Source organism: Ostrinia furnacalis, unplaced genomic scaffold, assembly GCF_004193835.3.
Source record: "Ostrinia furnacalis isolate ACB-3 unplaced genomic scaffold, ASM419383v2 OfSCF1914, whole genome shotgun sequence".
In the NCBI taxonomy this organism is placed as follows: domain Eukaryota; kingdom Metazoa; phylum Arthropoda; class Insecta; order Lepidoptera; family Crambidae; genus Ostrinia; species Ostrinia furnacalis.
The window spans coordinates 43,285-62,496 of NW_021132153.1; the positions used below are offsets into that span (position 1 = coordinate 43,285).

The following is a 19,212-nucleotide window of genomic DNA, read 5'->3' on the forward strand; positions in this document are numbered from 1 at the left end:
TATTTGTATAGAGAACAATAGTGTCTGGACAAACCTCAAGAGGATTTAAGACACTATATAAATTAAAGATAAAAAAAGTTACTCGTAGTTTAGTCTACACTATGTTTGTAACTCTGCGTTCATTGGTTTATTTGTTTTTTTTTTGTAACAAATGATCAATATAAAAATAAATTTTTTGGAGATTGCTTGTAGGGTAGTTCACGTTATTATTAGTCTACAACTTTTTTATATGGCTAAGTTCAGAAACAAAATAGACAAGAATGAATTTCAGTGGTATGAAAACTATGTCACGTTGCAATTAAAGAGTGATTGATCCACGTCACTGGGGTCATAAACAAGTTTGGTTCGTTTTATCGGTCTTATTATAAATCGGAGAAATCTTATCAATTAAGGTTTAAACACAATAATTACACTTTAGTTTCAGTACTTCATTGTTAAGTCACGATATTTAAAACCAACAAAATAGGCTCCAAACAAGACCTCCCATAGCTTTGACTTAAATAGTAATTATTTTATCCAAAGCCACGGACGGACAATGGCAGAGGTTGACTATTATTAAAATCCTTATTAATTAACGAATCCGAACAAAACGCGGTGAATATTGCCTGACAGATGAAATCCTAAATTGCTTATTTAATAACATTACCAGTTTGACAAAGAAACGACATAGCAACGAGAAATTAATTTTCTGCTATTAATGTTCTTTGGCTTCATTTGATTTCAATCAAATATATTACTTTATGGATTTTGGGGAGCACAATTTGATTGCGGTGTGTTGTGTGAGGCAAATTTTTATGAAATGACAGTGAAAAACAGTCCAATTGAATAATAACAGGCGCTATGTTGATTCAATTTCAAAAAGTATGAGATCACAGGTGCCATTCAAAATGTATCTTTAATTCAAGCCAGGCGTAGGTAATGCTTCAGTCTTGTGCTTTATCTCATTATGCCATTATGATATTATGCGAAGATCATAGAGTCATAACCAAGGATCAACTCGCCAACTATAGCCTCCTCTGTTATATTTACTTTTCACTTATTCTACTTTATCAGCTTCAAAATAGATTTTCGGTCATGCGCTTTGTATTATACGACTGAAGCCCGATTCGAACAAACTTTTATCAGAGAATAACTCCTGGTATAACTGGCACATTAACAGTTTCAGTGTGGGAAATATGTCAAAATGACAAGTTTATTCTGAGATTAATATTTATTCTTGTTTGGTCGAATACACCCTAAACTGAATCTGTCAATCTATATACAGTGTGAGTCACGTTAAAGTGTACATATGAAAATAGATGAAACTAGACCTATTTTTATCGACAAAAAGAGGTCAAAAAATTTTTGAGATTTTTTTTTTATTTTTTATAGAATTTTTTTTTTCCAATTACTTATTGTAAAGAAAACGTAACAACTTTTAAACTAAGCGGTATATCCTGATAAAATAAAAACAGTATTAATGCTAAATAACAGGCAATACTAAAAAAATACATAAAATACACAAAAAAGGCCAACAAATAATAAAAAATGATAATTTTTGAAAAAAAAACTGCTTTTAAATTCGTGTTTTTTTGATTATTTGATCAATTTCTCGTTTGTTCAAACGATCATAGCAAATGTTGTGATAGGTATAGAGACATGCGATTTTTGGTTTTACAAAGATAATACGATAGAAAATAATAAAAAGTAATAAAAACCACCGGTTATAGGGGCATTTTTTGGAGAAATTTATCAAATAACCAAAAAAACACGAATTTAAAAGCAGATTTTTTTTCAAAAAGTATCATTTTTTATTATTTGTTGGCCTTTTTGTGTATTTTATGTATTTTTTTAGTATTGCCTGTTATTTAGCATTATTACTGTTTTTATTTCATCAGGATATACCGCTTAGTTTAAAAGTTATTACGTTTTCTTTACAATAAGTAATTGGAAGAAAAAGAATTCTATAAAAAATTAAAAAAAAATCTCAAAAATTTTTTGACCTCTTTTTTGTCGATAAAAATAGGTCTAGTTTCATCTATTTTCATATGTACACTTTAACGTGACTCACACTGTATATAAAAGAAAGTCGTGTTAGTTACTCAAGAACGGCTGAACCGATTTAGCCGAAAATTGTCAGGGAGGTAGTTTAGAGCCAGGAGAAGGACATAGGAAACTTTTTATCCCGTTCGAAATAAAAAAAGTCTGCTTATTTATTGCCATTAAGGCGGAACAAAGTTCGCCGGGTCAGCTAGTCTTGGATAAAAGTTTGGTCGAATTGGGCTTTAGTGGTAAAATTAAACCAGCTACGTTTAAGTTATAGCATAACTATGACCCTGTGATCTCTATCTATCTATAAAGAGTCGAACACAATAGTTGCCAGGGATTCTTCCCCCTTCACCCCACTTCTACCCCCGTTAACCCCATAAAGGATCTAATTTACCCTTCAATTTTTGCGAAATCGAATTTCTCGACGCATCAAATCTCTTATGAGATCCTAATTTTACGCAAATACGTTTGTGTGTTTTCCGTGTGTACTTTTTTCGTGTTTTTATTATGGGCTCGTGTACTGCGTAACTGAGAAGGTCGGTTTTATGTATTTGTATAAGTTTATTTTTCTGTATGGGGATTAGGAATGATCTGCCAACCTTTAAAACAAGAAAAGAAATTCAAAAGTAAACCTGATTAGTTCAATTATTTAAAGTTATTGAAAATATGATCTAGGGGTTCTATTGTAAACAGTCAGTTAGCCATTTTAAGAACATTATTTTCATAATAAAACATATATTGAAGATAATCCTACTTATATTAAAATACTAGCGACCGCCCGCGACTTCGTACTCGTGGACCACGTTTTACCCCCTTAGGGTTTGAATTTTACAAAATCCCGTTTTAGTGAGCACCTAGACCTACGTCCTAAAAGGAACTCCCATGCAAAATTTGAGACTCCTAGCACTTACAGTTTCTGAGATTTTGTGATGAGTGAGCTGACTCACTCATCACACTTGACTGATCAATAAGTGACCTTTATACAGTGTGTCCGGGCATGCGATTCCATAGATTATGATGCCCTTAAAGTTTGATCACTACAAGCCCGGACACATTGTATATAAATTAGTTCGTACCTACTTAAGATTAGAAAATAACTCTTTAAATATAATATTTTGTAAAAATATAAAAAAGACCATTACGAATCAGCGAAAGATATTTAAAGTTCCGATTTCATCCAGTCTTTATCCACCTAAACACATCGCCTCTTTGCCGATAGTTGGGCCATTACGCCCGCCAATGAGTCGCAACAAAAACAAATAAATACCGAACTTGCGAGGCCTCCAGTCACCTCCGAGGTGTGTGACGTCACGGGCAGATCCTGGATTTATGGCTCCAGGAGACAAACAATCGGTAAATTATCAGCGAAGATTTATCGGGCTCTCCCCGCGCTAGTGCTGCGATAAATGTCGATGGATGGCCAAAGTTGCTGTGGGATTTGGCTCAGCTGTTTCATCAACATCATCATCATTTCAGCCACAGGACGTCCACTGCTGAACATAGGCCTCCCCCAATGACTTCCACATCGCACGGTTGGTAGCGGCCTGCATCCAGCGCCTTCCCGCTACCTTTATCAGGTCGTCGGTCCACCTTGTGGGTGGACGTCTCACGCTGCGTTTTCCAGTACGTGGCCTCCATTCCAGAACCTTGCTGCCCCATGGCTCAGCTGTTTAGTTGGGTATATTGACATAGTTACGGGCGTGCGACATTTATGCCCGTTTTCACCATCAATCTCTAATTTTAAGTGAGCCCTGTGAAAACAAAATTGCTGTTGTGCTACTATAGGGGTCACTTAAAAATTAGGGATTCATGGTGAAAAGTCATACAGGCCGCCACCAACCGGCCATTGTGGAAATCATTGGGGTAGGCATATGTTCATCAGTGGACGTCCTATGGCTGAGATGATGATGGTATAAGTATCGTATCGTATCACGCACGTATCGTGACTATTTGTGAATATGTCTATTTTAGTTAGACTCTCCCATTCTGCGAGTGCTGCAGGATAAGATTTATTTTAATTATTATACATTGCCCGTGGCACTTATTCTACTGTAATATGATATTGTAAAATTTCTTAGTTGGTTAGGTTAGGATTGAGATATTTCACAATTTCAGACACTGTTTGGCAAACAAACTTGTCTTAATTTATGATGTCATCTTATGCCATCAGTGAGATTGAACCATGTTTAACGGGTAAGTTTGTCAGCTAATGAAAGCTGAAAGCTCGCAATAAAGTGAAATAACTCTTTTACTAAACATTTAGTACCTGCCTCTATCGATATTTACATCGTGATTTATCGACACCTCCCAGCTCTACCGCCTTGCAGGTGCGCCTACTGTATAAAACCACTATAAATAATCCTCCGGTGACTGCGAGAAGCTCACGCTGATTGTTCACGGTAATTCTGGCACGCATTGTACTGACGGCGAATGGAAATCTTTCAAACACAATCATCATAAACAATTATAATAAAGATACCTACACACAAGTACTTATATTAATAGACTAGGTATCAATGTCAGCTATCAGTTGTTTACATAGGTAAAGCTTACATAAAGTTATTTGAAAATAACACTCAGCTATTGCAAGTAGGTATTCGTTACTGGCACCTGCCAGTAACGAATGCCACCCACCTGGGTGTATTAGTTAATTTAATGTATGCTGGCTGAAAATCAGTAAAGATTTAAATATGAAAAATAAATGCGTTTAAAAAAAATTTTTTAGTAATTCCATACACAGTCTAAAAGAATTCGAATTTTGAAATTCGAAAATCATGTCACCGTTTTGTCAAAGGAGTCGCATTCAAAGTCAAACGCTTTGCTCTCTACTTTATAGCACTGGCACGAACCCTTTTGAGCCAAAATTCTCAATTGCAATTCCGACGGCATTTCTTATTTACGGAACAGATTACAAACTGTCGGGAATTTAATAGCGGTATTAATAAATCAAACTCCATTTTGGATAGTTAAATAGAGTTGCACATCTGTATTATTATTAATTTCCCGCCATTACCGCTCGTAAATACCTAACATGGCCGTCGCATTAAAATATTTCCCAAGATATAACGTTAAATTTAAACGTTTGGTGGACCGTGTAATAAAGAACGGCAAATGTTTACGGATGTAAACAATTACGGGATAATAAATGGAGATTATTGTGTTTATGGAATTGAAATGTTTGTTACAAAAGGAAATGTGAAAATGTTTTCATAACGTCCATGATTCTAGCTTTCGTTGCGTAATCTTATAAACAACGGCGTAACGAGCTTAGCAAAGGTTTTTGTGTAATTTTGATTTATAATAATCTTAAAATAAGGCGACTAAATCGTACTCAATATGATTATATTCTTTTGAAAAATGATTTAATTACATATACTTTGTTAGGACCTAAAGTTAAGTAACAAATATTCAACCAAAACGTAGGTAGGTACCGTCGCTCGTGCAGTCAAAAAATAACTAACCTACAAAAAACTCCGCAACGGACACAAACTATTGAATTAAAACTGTATTTATGGCTCTATTGAAATACTGCAAAACATTGAATGGACAGAAAAATAAAGATTATGGCCGGGGCCTGGATTTATAACTGTAACGCTGAGCGTTGCGGACGCGACGTCTATTCAATTGCGCCGTATAAATTCCCCTGTCGAAATTTTCAGAGCAATGTTCACTTGCCGCGTATATTGAATTCGCAGTTTATAGGCGCTTGTTTTTGCAGTTCTATTCAAAATGTTTATGACTTTGATGATGTTTATTTGAAAACTGTAATGTTTTGAACATTTTGAACTCTAACATTTATAAATTGTTTACAAACTTCATCGGTATTGAAATGTGTTTATTTGATTAATTTACGCTGCAATCATATTAGAATCTTGATAATTCTAGTTAAAAAGACATTTATCTAACAAATCAATGTAAACGCAGTTGTAATAATCGGCAACGCGTTGGGCGCCACATTAGGGTCATGTTGCCTGTTCGCGTCCACTGCCCTATTCAAATCCTAACAACGGATTACTCAAAACACCACCATTTTTAAATAACAACGGGGCTATTTCCTATCTTTAGTTCACATCGCAGCATCATAATCATTATCATTTATTGCTTCATAAGTGTACATAGGTGGTGATCTTAAAATTAGTCTCAACTTATGACATCTCTTGTGTACCTAGAATTTTATCGCCAATAGCCCAACCAGTGAAGGCCCAGTTTCTTTCTTGGGAATGGTTTTTAAAGACCTGTCTGATCTGATCTCTCGCGAACTTCAAACTCGAAAGATTTTTTTAATCTGGTATTTTGTTATTATATTTTTTTATTGTATATTAAGGTGGACGCTCACAGGTGATCTGACCCTACCCCTCCCCCATTTGCCCATATTCGCTCAATTAACGTATCGGCGGCCTTACGCGTGTTTGCATTGGTTCGTTATAACCGTGTTTGGTTAGCACTTCTCCGTAATTTCCGCTCCTATGTTATTCCTACAGGATAATTCATCCAATTATCCCTATTTGCATTTGTGGAACGCTTTAATCTTAATTATTTTAGGGTTTGTGTAACAGACAATTTAATTTTGTGAAATTGAAATGATAAAAATAAAAATAAACACTTCTTACTTCTATACTTGGAGTAAATTACTTAGAACTTTACTCTGAGGTCGTGATGCTTAGGCTTTTGAGATTATATAAAAATAAGCAACTAGTGGGACTAATGGCTATGACTAAGCAACTAGAGACATGGGAAAAGGTTTTATTTTCAGGATCCAAAATAGTCGTGAATATACTCATGGGGCACGTCGTGTTGTATAAAAATCAGTAGTATTTATATCAGAATAAACTTACGTTTTGTCGTAATTCTACTGCTTAAATGCAACTGGTCCTATAGTAAAAGCATTAAAATCCCAAAAAACTCCCTGTACTGTTTCTATGGAGATTTTTTTATGTAAGGTAAGGTTTTTGAATTAATCTTCGATACCTAAAAAGTATTTCAAGAACAGGAGGCACATTTTCCTAGTGACTGAGTTTCTTGCGCTGCTTCTTCTCAGCACTGGCCCATTTGTAGTCCCGAAGCAGTGATAGTAATAAAGTAATAATGGGACGTGTAAAAGAGCTTTTTATAAAGCCTACCTGCAAAATAAATGCATTTGAATTTTAATTCTAAGGGCCTTAAGAGAATATGCGTTATACAGTATAATATATTGTGTTGTCGTTGTTTGTTGACACTGATTACAGTGCACTCGTTAATTATGCCCACCGTTAACGAAGTCTACGCTAACGAGACGTAGGATTAACGTGCCCGTAATCAATCGTGATATTACATGCAAAGCCTTTATTGACTAATCAGATTGTGTTCGCTTTATGTACCTTCTATGTACAAATGTACATCAAACTACACCTGTGGCGTCTGTGTAATAGGGGTGAATTTGCAACGAAAATTATGATGTGCGCTCCTAAACTCGTTCTAAAAGTAATCTAGAAGTAGGTCAACTTTCTACAAAATGGTCTATTTCTCCAATTGATTTTAAACCTTATCCCTCTTATTAATAAAAGTTACACCCTAGTTGAACTCTGGCTTAAATCCTAAGTGTTATCCTAGGTGAGTTCATCCTAGGTGTAACTTTTTATTGATAACTAGCTGACCCGGCGAACTTTGTTCCGCCTTAATGGTAATAAATAAGCAGACTTTTTTTTTAATTTCGAACGGGATAAAAAGTATCCTATGTCCTTCTCCTGGCTCTAAACTACCTCCCTGACAATTTTCAGCTAAATCGGTTCAGCCGTTCTTGAGTTATAAGTGGAGTAACTAACACGACTTTCTTTTATATATATAAGATCAAAATTCATATTAAAAACAGACCCCGTTTTTAATATGAATTTTGAAATTAATTGTCGCAAAATCCGATTTATACTTATGTGAATACCAAAGTTTATATTAATTAATCCACTTTGAAAACATAAACACACATAAATAACTCATATAAATAATTAACTCGTGTTTATTTACTATTAATAGGCCATATATTTATTCCAATTTCAGAACGCACAAAAGCCGCGTTGCATTATTAAAATTTTAATAGGCCAACGGGCTTGAATATTTCACAGTAAATATTATACATCAAAGTTTACATATTTGTGCTAGCTGTTCACATTCATCGAACAATATTTGCCCGATAAAATGATGGAAATTTTGGAACTGGTAGGTATTCACTGAATTCCTACCTAGGGTTATTCAATTCAAAATTTAAATAACTGTTATTGATTTTAAGTCATTAAAAATAAGTAAAAAGGAAACTATTACTTAGCCTGGCGCTACTAGACTTGACAGAGTAGGTAAAGTGGATTTGCAAAAAAAAAAACTAAAGCTGGGTTGCACCATCTTACTTTAACTGTAACAAACGTCAACAATCTGTCAAACTCCATACAAAATGCACCGGGTATCGACATAGTTACCGTTAAAGTAAGGTGGTGCAACTGAGCCTTACTATTTTAATTTTAAATAAAACTTGTTTAGTTTATACCCGACGGCTTTCAGTGAAAAAATTAAGCATTAACATAATTATTAATAAGAAAAATAGTGGCTTAGAATTGTTAGCGAATATGGTGTCAACTTCCCAATCGCAATTCGTTTCTCGGGATGTACTTAACCCATCAAGCTCAGAGCTGGTCGAAGGGGCATACGGGCAACGCGACAGTCCGCCATTTTAAGTACATGTATTGCAGGAAATTGGCGCGCGCCTAGGGTTCCCAGGTCAAAAATATCAAAATCTGGACACGGTGCTTACTTTGGCCGGACATTTTACCCTAAAAGCCGGACATGTGACGGGGGGGAGGAGGGTGCAATTAGTGTCATAGCTCACGAGTGAGTACTATCATCATCGGTTGCCCCACATCCTGATGCGTAGGTACACTTTATATTATTCTGTGGCTCGACTTTCGCCTGGCGCGGCAGCCAAACAAAAAGCCGGACAGGCCGGACGAGAGAATATTTGGCCGGACACGGCAGTAAAAAGCCAAATATGTCCGACTAAAGCCGGACAGCTGGCGACCCTACGCGCGCCCGCTCCGAGCGCCCGCGTCCAGTGTCAAACGGGAGATATACGTGGCAGAGGAATAGGCTCGTGTTCTGAAACGGGCGAACGAAACTTGAGCATCATTTGAGCCTGGGAATCGGTGAATTTTAATATCTAAACCAATCTGAAGCCTGAATTTGAACCTAGCTTTTTTAATACAGAACAAAGCAGTTATTTGACTACACATCCTAGTTTAGGATGCATACCTGCCATGTAAGTGCCTCGTCACTCGCGCCTTAAAAAAGCTTAGAGCTTATAAAACAAGAACCTTTGCCCGAATCTTTAACTTTTTACCTACAGACTTTAAAGTTCACCATATGTAGAGATGTTCGTACATTATGCAGGCTGTGTTCACTTAGGTTTGACCGCAAACCGCAACTAGTTCCTTATACCAAGGTATGCCAAAAAAAATGTCATTGCTTGCCATTTCTTTCAAGTGCTTCTTATGAAACATATTTTGCTATATCATATCATAGCTAGCAATGTATTACTGTAGCACCAGCTTAACCCTATATTCATTGAATAGCTCTGCATTGAATAGCGCCGCTTTGAAACTGGTATGTGGCTTTAACTGCCGTTTGTGTAATAATTAGTCTGTAGGCGTGCGCCGGAATGGGACTCGGACTGGTAGTTTGCAGGGCTGCCACTAGCTTAGCCCATATATGCCCAGAACTATTTAGGTCTCAGTAACAGTTTCATTATAAAGGTAGCAGGGAAGCGCTGGACGCAGGCTATGCTACCAATCGATCAACATGGAAAGCACTGGGGGAGGCCTATGTTCAAAAGTAGACGTCCTATGGCTGAAATGATGATGATGATGACAGTTTCTTTTAGAGGCATCGCAAGAAAACATGCAGTGTATTGTGTTTAGGCANTAAGCTCCAACTGATCTTCGGATACGACCTTAGTTAGCTCTGACGTACACAGCAAGATGGTCTCTTTGAGATCGGATCGTAGATTGTGACTCTGGTCCGCAGCCCACTTGATTCTAATACATATTATTATGATGAATTTACATAAAAATTAACAATAATTAGGTTGTGGGTTTTAAATTTAATCTCGCTGGAGAGTTTATTATATTATTATGTGCCTATCTGAAATATTTAAAAGCCAGTAGTAAGTATGCCTATCCAATCCAATCATTGCCATGCTTGCACTTTGGAAAGATTTAAGTTTCAGTACAGTACATTTCAATTTGTTTTAACCAATAACATAGTTATAACCAGCAAATGTATCCCAATCTTTTTTATCATTGCACCATTTCGGTACTTATATGTATTATAAACTGCTTCTATAAGAGTAGGCGCACACCGTTGATTTTTAGTTGGCCGATAGTTGTGCCCGATTTTAATTTGTATGAAGAATCGGCCAATTCCAATCGGCGTACACTTACCAATGCTTGTCATATGAACATTGGAAGCCGTGTTTTGCAGCTGTAGCGTAATTTTCCATTGTATAGCATGTGGTATATCGATGTTTGCTATGATGCAATCACCTCAGTGAGATCATACCGTTGACTCCGCACACGAAGATCAACGTCGCCAAAGATCCGGATTCGCATAATCCAGAATGCAACGTTAATAGCCGCTTACCCACGTACAGTACTCGAGAAAACAGGACGTTGGCAAAGTCACGCAAGCATTAGTAATGAGGTCATGAAACATTTATTTATATTTCATGTCGTTCTATATTGAGTGTATTGTGTTTAGGCACAGTATGGTAGCAGCAATAAAACTAGGTTTTTGATGAAATTAGAGTAAATCTATTCAGAGATACTTTTACAGTGTGAGAGTTGGATGGCAAGTGAACTACCTACATTATACAAGAATAAAAATCTATGGACGCGCCTATGTGTCGACACAAACACTTTCACGAGATCGTTGTTTTGCTGTTAGAAACCGCACAGGCACGCGCCTGAACATATTCCCGGCCGTTGAAAGCGTGCTTTCAACCACGTAGTTCTTCCGCTGTAGGTAGAGGGCAAATGCGGGTCAAAGCTCGACGTACGGTTCCTCTTGCAGTATGAATATCAGCTACTCGTGCTATATCGTCCTGTCCAGGAATGAGACGTAGAATTCTGCCCAGTCTCCATTCCATCGGAGGAGCATTGTCTTCTGAGATCAGCACCATGTCTCCAACATTGAGCTTTGACTTGTCAGTGCGCCATTTGGTTCTTTGTTGAAGCTCAGACAAATATTCTTTCTGCCAGCGATGCCAAAAGTGTTGTCGTATTCTTGCTAGTCTCTCATATCGGGTAAGCTGGTTTTCATTGCAGTCTTGTAGAGCTGGCGAGGGCAGCGCTGACATCGGTCTACCAATAAGAAAATGTCCGGGTGTGAGAGGGAGGAGGTCGTTTGGTGAAGAGGATAATGGGCACAAAGGACGGCTGTTGAGAATCGCCTCTACTTGAGCAAATAAAGTAGATATCTCCTCAAATGTTACATTACTATTGCCGATTACTCTACGCAAATGATGTTTTGCCGATTTGACACCTGCCTCCCAGATGCCGCCGAAGTGAGGAGCATAGGCGGGTATAAACACGAATTTAATACCTTGTTCACTTGCAAAATCAGTTATAGTTTCTTTACTTTCCTTAATAAAACTACTTATTTCTTTAGAAGCAGCTACAAAGTTGCGACCATTGTCGCTAAATATTTCCGCTGGCCTGCCGCGACGCGCTATGAACCTACGCAGGGTCATAATAAAAGCATCGCTCGTTAAGTCGCTGACCGCCTCCAGGTGTATACATTTAAAGCGCAAACACACAAAGAGACATAGATAGCATTTAATTAAACGCGCTCCACGCCCCTTTCGATTTGTTATAAAAAATGGGCCAGCGTAGTCCACCCCAACAGACAAAAATGGGAAATCTGGATTGATGCGTTGAGAAGGTAGGTTTCCCATTATAGGCTGCATTGTCTTGCCTCTAAAGCGACGGCATACTACGCACTTAGAGACGGTGCGTCGTGCTAGCAATCGTCCATTGACAGGCCACACGGTTTGTCTTACTTGTGCTAAAAGTAATTGAGGGCCGCTATGAAAATTAATTAAGTGCTCTCTTGCAAAATATAATTTAGTAAGTGGATGTGAAGCATGTAGCAAGATTGGATGCTTCTTTTCATAGTCGCAGTCTGCAGCAAACAGGCGACCACCGACGCGTATCAATCCGTCATCAGATAAGAAAGGTGAAAGTGATAAAATCTTGCTTTTATTAGATAAAGGTTGGCCTTTGTTTAATAACTCGTGTTCCAATGAAAAAGATTGTTTTTGTGCCATAGCGCACAGAGAATGAAATGATTCGCGCAGTTCGTCCGCAGAGAGCGTGCCTACACGTTTATTTTTAGGATGCCTAGCATTGTGTAAAAATCTTAAAACAAATGCAAATGACCTGCGAAGTCTGTTAAAAGATGAAAATTCCTCAAATTTAATTAATGGTTCACTAAGTAGTGCAGAATTTGTTTTAATTTCAATTAATTCCTCATTATCATTCGTAACCAATGGCAATGGCCATCCTGTTCTTCCCTGACGCAAGAATTCGGGACCTGACCACCATAGATCCATAGAAAGTAGTTGCCTCGCGTCGACGCCCCTCGATATTAAGTCGGCAGGGTTTATTGAAGTGGGCACGTAACGCCAGGACGCTGGGGAGGTAAGTTCTACGATTTCACCTACGCGATTAGCTACGAATGTTTTTAATTTAGACAAGTCGGTGTTTATCCAACTCAGAACTACGCTGGAATCACACCAATGCACTATATTCTTCGGCTTGTACCTAATAGAACTTAATACCGCATTACATAGTTTAGCAGAAAGTAAAGCAGCGCACAGTTCAAGGCGTGGTATCGTGGTAGGTTTTGCGGGAGCCACCTTTGACTTAGCGCACAATAATCTGGCCGTGACGTCACCATTATGACTACGCGATACTATGTAGATGCACGCGCCGTACGCAGACTGTGAGGCGTCGCTAAATGAATGCAACTCGGCCTCGCTTGCACAATCAGCTAAAATCCACCTTGGAATGTGTAATTTGTGAATTGATTTTAAACTGTCGCTAAATTTAACCCAATCGGTTTTTATTTCATTATTAACCGGTACGTCCCAGCCTGATTTTAGCTGCCAAAGCTTTTGTAACAGCATCTTGGGTTGTATAATAACTGGACTCAGTAGCCCCAAAGGATCAAACAATTTAAAAGAACTTGACATTATTGACCTTTTAGTTATTGGTTCTTCTAACTGGCTGTCTTGAAAAGTTTTTACTGGAAAGTGAAAGGTGTCAGTCGATGGTGTCCACCCAAGACCGAGAGTACTAGTAGACTCGCTAATTATTAAATTGTCTTGTTGGTTCATGTCTATGTTTTTGAAAATTGACGGATGGTTAGTTTTATACTTCCTTAAATTAAAACAACCCGAGAGCAAAGCATCAGAAACTGAATTTTGAATATATTTTAGTGTGTTTTCATCATCCGCCCCTGTGATCAAGTCATCAACATAAAAATCGTTATTAATTATCTCTTTAATGAGCTCATCATTCTGTTCTTTGGCTAATTGTACCAGGCAGCGAGTGCTTAAGTAACTTGCACTTGCGGTGCCGTATGTAAGTGTATTTAACATTAAAGTTTCTATTGGTTTGCTCTCGTCTTCTCTCCACAAAATTAATTGTAAGCCACGATCTTGCTCAGACACCATTACCTGCCGATACATTTTCTCTATATCCCCAGTTAACAGATATTTATATTGCCTAGCGCGTATTAATATGGAGAACAGAGAGTTTTGTACGTTTGGGCCTACTACCAGTAAATCATTTAGCGAATAGCCTGACGTAGTTGCGGCTGAGCCGTCAAACACTACGCGTAGTTTTGTTGACTCGCTTTCTTGTTTTAATACCGCGTGATGACACAGGTAGTAAGCTGGCTCAGGAGGAATGTTACAGCGAGATAAATGGCCGAGCTCAGCGTACTCTCTAATGAATTTAACATATTCGATTTTTAACGTTGGATTCCGATTTAATCGTTTTTCTAAATAGCCAAAACGTTTTCTCGCTAATCTATATGAGTCACCTAGACAATCTGGCGTATCCTTCAGGGGAAGCTTGACCTGAAATCTACCCTGATCGTCTCTTTTAGTGTGATTCATAAAATGATCTTCACACATTCGTTCATTCTCACTAATTACTATTTTGTTCGGAACCTCTTCTAAATCGCTAAACTTTTTTATGTAATTTTCGAATTCTTGATTTAATGAGCACGATAACGCTGCATGAGTAGAAAGTGTTGTCTTGACGTTGCAAGATAATTCTGAATTTAGTGGGCCTGATATTACCCAGCCTAGTTTAGAACCTAGGAGTTTTGGTTTGCTAGCGCCTAGTGACCTCTGTTCGTTGTTTAAAATGTCCCAAAATATGTCGGCTCCTATGAGCATGTCTACGGGACCGGGTACATTAAACGAAGGGTCCGCTAACTGAATGTTTGTTGGCAATTTTAGAGATGAAATATTGATAGGCGCCTTTGGCAAGCTGCCTGTTAATTCTTTTAATATCAAGCAAGATAATTTTCGATTAAAGTTGCTATGTAATGACTTTATTTGAATGTTACAAGTTTCGACCACGTTATGTGTGGCATTGTTGCCAATCCCAATGACCTTTAATGAGTCAATTGGCTTTGAATTTAATGATAATTTAGTTTTCAACGACTCCGTAATAAAACTTGACTGGCTACCGCAATCCAAAAGCGCGCGAACTTTGACCTTTTGATGGTTCAATGGATTCGAGACTTCTATCATTGCAGTTGATAATAATACTTGCATTTTGCATTGATTTGAGAAGTTTACTATAGACTCAAAAGGCTCATCTTCACTTTCATCAATAGCTACGTGATGATTTATGGATGAAGATGGGCGATGAAGTAAGCTATTGTGCTTACGCTTGCACTCCCGACACGGTCCCAGGCGACACTCCGCCGCGGGGTGCCCTTGCCTAAGACAATTTAGGCATAATTTGTATTTATTTACGTCTTGCATTCTTGCATCCACTCCCTTTGACTTGAACGTTGGACAATCGTAAATCTTATGATTTTCATTACAAATTATGCAATATAATTTTGTGGTAAAATTACTTGAGTTGTTGTTATTGTTAGTGCGAACACTACTAGCAAATGATTTTGTGTAAGTATTTTGACCTGATCTTTGATTGTAATTATTGCGTACAGGCTGCGCTTGGGGCTTAATTACATTAGAACTGTCTGATTTACTGCGAGACATAGCCTCTAGCACATCTGCCCTGTCAATCATGAACTTAAAAAATTGATCTAAAGTCGGAACATCACTGTCTAAACCATTCCTAAACTCTTCCCACTTTAGCAACGTAGTGCTGTCTAGCTTTGAGGACAGCATAAAAATAATGAGGATGTCCCATTTGTCTGTGGGTTGTCCTAAGCTTGCCAATGCTCTTAAATTTTTGGTTACATGATCAACTAAAAATCTTAATGACTTTTCAGACTCCCGAGGTAGTTGCCTAATGTTAAACAAAGAATTCAAATGTTGATTTATCAAAATCCGTTTATTATCAAAGCGATTGCATAATAACTTCCATGCCTCAATGTAATTTGCGCTTGAAATTTCCAGATTTGATATTATTCTGGCTGCATCACCTTCTAAATAAGACATGAGATAATGATACTTATTGATATTTGGAATGCGCTCATTTTTATGTATTAGGCTCTCGAAGGTGTCGCGAAACTCAAGCCAGCGGAAATATTCGCCATTGAATTTAGCTATTTGAATTTGTGGTAATTTTAAACCAAATTCTTGCTGTCCTACACAACAAGAATTATCTAAAACAGAATTACGTCGCTGATTGCTTTCAACTTGCATTGAATATCTTTGTAACAACTCCTTTGCGGTGGCTATGCTCAAATTATGTCCTGTTCAATATCATAACGTTCCTCAATTTCGTTTGATATATTGGCCGAATTTAAAACATCTAACTCATTTTGCAAGTCATCAAATCGAACTTTGCGAGCCTGAGATTCAATTCAGTCAATTGGATATTACTCAATTCACTTTCTAATGCAATAGTACTGAGGTAATTTTTAAACTTGGTTATTTGTCCTTTAATAGATGATCGTTTTACGCTTAATTCCTTATACGATTTTTCTNTAGTGTTTCAAACTTTGCGAGCCTGAGATTCAATTCAGTCAATTGGATATTACTCAATTCACTTTCCAATGCAATGGTACTGAGGTAATTTTTAAACTTGGTTATTTGTCCTTTAATAGATGATCGTTTTACGCTTAATTCCTTATACGTTTTTTCTGCATTTGCACTTTCTTTCGACATAATGACTGCAAAGATTCAAACACCGTCAACAACAAAAAAATAAAATAATGTGTCTTATTTGCTCACGTTCCTCACTTCGGTGCACTGCGATGTCTGCACAGCTGATTTGTCCCGTTATTTCAATGCCAAGGTCAATCTCGGTGCAATAATTTCGCCGGTGGCAGGTGTGTCGTGGCACGCTATGGGCGTTTATTGCCTGGAAATTTCGGCATAAAAATTTAAAACAAAGAAGTGAAAAAAGTAATGTATTTTTCTAATTAAATCCATTCTTACTCCAATAAAATGTATGAAACTTGTGTCTGCTTTCTTCTTCTACTAATAGATAATTTTATTGGCTATTGCATGATATAAAATATTTGCCTATTAATGTTAAGCTACCCACGCTTCACTTGTTTTTTAAAGAAGAGGTGTAAACTAAAAATTAAAAACTTAAATCGATGTAATTTTTCGAGAAATGGGTCAGGCCCCAAATTTGAAGTGTTTTCATCGATAAAATTGTCCATAGATTACGCCCTTAAGGTTTGATCACTACATACCCGGACACACTGTATAAATAATTTTTGAACCTCATCAGAATTTGTATAAAAATATGTCCTGGGATTTATTTTACTTGATACTAGTACCATCCATACAAATTTAAAATACTAATAATAAAAAAAACTGATTTTTAGCTCGTTTCACATATTTTTATAATAAACTACGAACCTAATTCTTTTCAAAGCAAGCTTAAAGCTCCCACAAACCATGCCACTAGACTGAATCCAAAAATGCGGTTGAGTTTTTAGTTTTTTACTTTTTTAATAACGCGTCCCAATGTAGGAAACGTGTATTCCCGAAGATTATCCGCTCATCATAGCCCGGGAGCGCCATAATCCTTTATAGAGACTTGCAAAACGTCACCGTCAATGCACGAGCTTAGCGCAAACCGCGGGCAAGTCCGGATTGCCTGCGATAAGGGTGGAGCCATGATATCAGCGGTTTCACGTCTTCACTTAAAAATTAGAGATTGATGGTGAAAACGGGCATTAATCTCTTTTTAATATGCTGAATTATGCTTATTGGTATTTAGTGGGTTTGTTACCTCTAATGCTCTCCAAAGCGCATTACATCCTAGCCTAGAGCATTACATTAAAATCGCTCGCAGCGTGGCCACACCTCTACCCTTGATTCAGAGTGACATAATAAAAATACGAGGTTTAATGCAAACCGCTCTGTCTGCGCTCGGATTAAAACGCTTTAAACTTGATACAACGCTCGCTCTTATTATGTCTCGATAAAAATTCCCACTTTGGATAGAAATTCCCACTTTGCATCCTTATTGTCTTGTTCGTGCCGATAAACAATGCAGAGTTATTTCTTAACAACTGTCGGGAAGCTGTTTCTTCAGTCTCTTTTTCGCTTTAGAGCTGAAACTTTTTTAGTTATCATTGTTTATTTATGTGATGGGAGCTAGGCAGTATTAACAATATAATTTTAACTAGCGGCCGCCCGCGACTTCTAGTTAAAATTATATTGTTAACTAGCTGACCCGGCGAACTTCGTACCGCCTTAGCGTAGAGATTTTCTTAATATTTTTTTCCGTAAGAACCATCCTTGGACTTCCACAAACATTTAAAAAAAAGAATTATCGAAATCGGTTCAGCCGTTCACACGTGATGCCGTGACAACGCGAAACGGGTTTCATTTTTATATATATAGATACTGTCTAGCTCCCGTACGGGTGGATCCCGTTTTACCCCCTTAGGGGTTGAATTTTGAAAAATTCCGTCATAGTGAGCACCTACGTTCTAAATGGAAACCCCATGCAAAATTTGAGACTCCTAGCACTTATTTTTTGAGATTTATCGATGAGTGACTGAGTGAGTCAGTGACTTTTCGCTTTTATAGATATTAATAGATTTATAACAGGTTATTTTCATGCAAGTACATAGTCGTAATGAGACTTGAATTTATGAATTGCTACGGCGGTAGAGGTTTCAGTTATAGAAAGTAAATTTTAACATAAATATCTCAGCCCCATGGAATGTGAGTGAACATTTTAAATGCCCATGTTAAATAACAAGGTTGCTATGTCCATAAATATGACTGATGCTTCAACCACACCAACGCGTGCAAATCGCCACCGGCGCGATCCATGACAGTTCACTCGACCTGTCATTGGCCTATGATCGCGCCGGCGATGGCGAGCATGCGTTGGTGTGGTCAGTGGTTGAAGCTTGATAGATCAGCGGTTCCCGAATGGTGGTCCAAGGCCGCAAGGGTAAAAAATATTATCCCACGTTTCGTGACCGACGTTGTTCGCTCGCACCGACTTGTTTACGCACAAGGGACGGGCAGGGCGTGCGGGCGGAGTAGTACGGGGGTTCCGCTAGGAAAAGTATAATCAATTAGGGTTCCTTGGCAAAAAAAAATTGGGAAACCCTGTGATAGATCCTGCTACACACCAAGTATTTTTTCTTACATTTTGCGGCCTGCACGTGTCACAAATAGGCCAGAGATGAGATTTCTTATAGAAAATTTACAAATTATGCCTAATACATACAGAACGATCGCTTCGAAGACGGTATTAGGTTCCTTTCTGAGAAAACTACTTTAGAGTACGAAGGATTCGTATTTTTCTGAGATTTCTATTTGCTCTCTCGAAAGGACTTATTTATTGAATTTGAATCTTAAACGTAACTGAAATTAGATTTTTGAGTATTTACTTAAGAGGAATGTGAATAAATCTTTTCTACGTGAATGTTTGCCAATAAAGGAATCTCGTTTATAAAATAAAATTGGGTTTAGTT

At 37.6% G+C, this 19,212-nt stretch overlaps 1 protein-coding gene across 1 annotated transcript in view; it reads left to right on the forward strand.

Moving 5' to 3' along the window:
• The window catches only part of LOC114354082 (max dimerization protein 4-like), a gene marked incomplete at its 5' end in the record, with an annotated part of 32,548 nt that overhangs the window by 12,221 nt on the left and 1,115 nt on the right, over positions 1-19,212 (forward strand). The gene's annotated exons all lie outside the window — the stretch shown is intronic.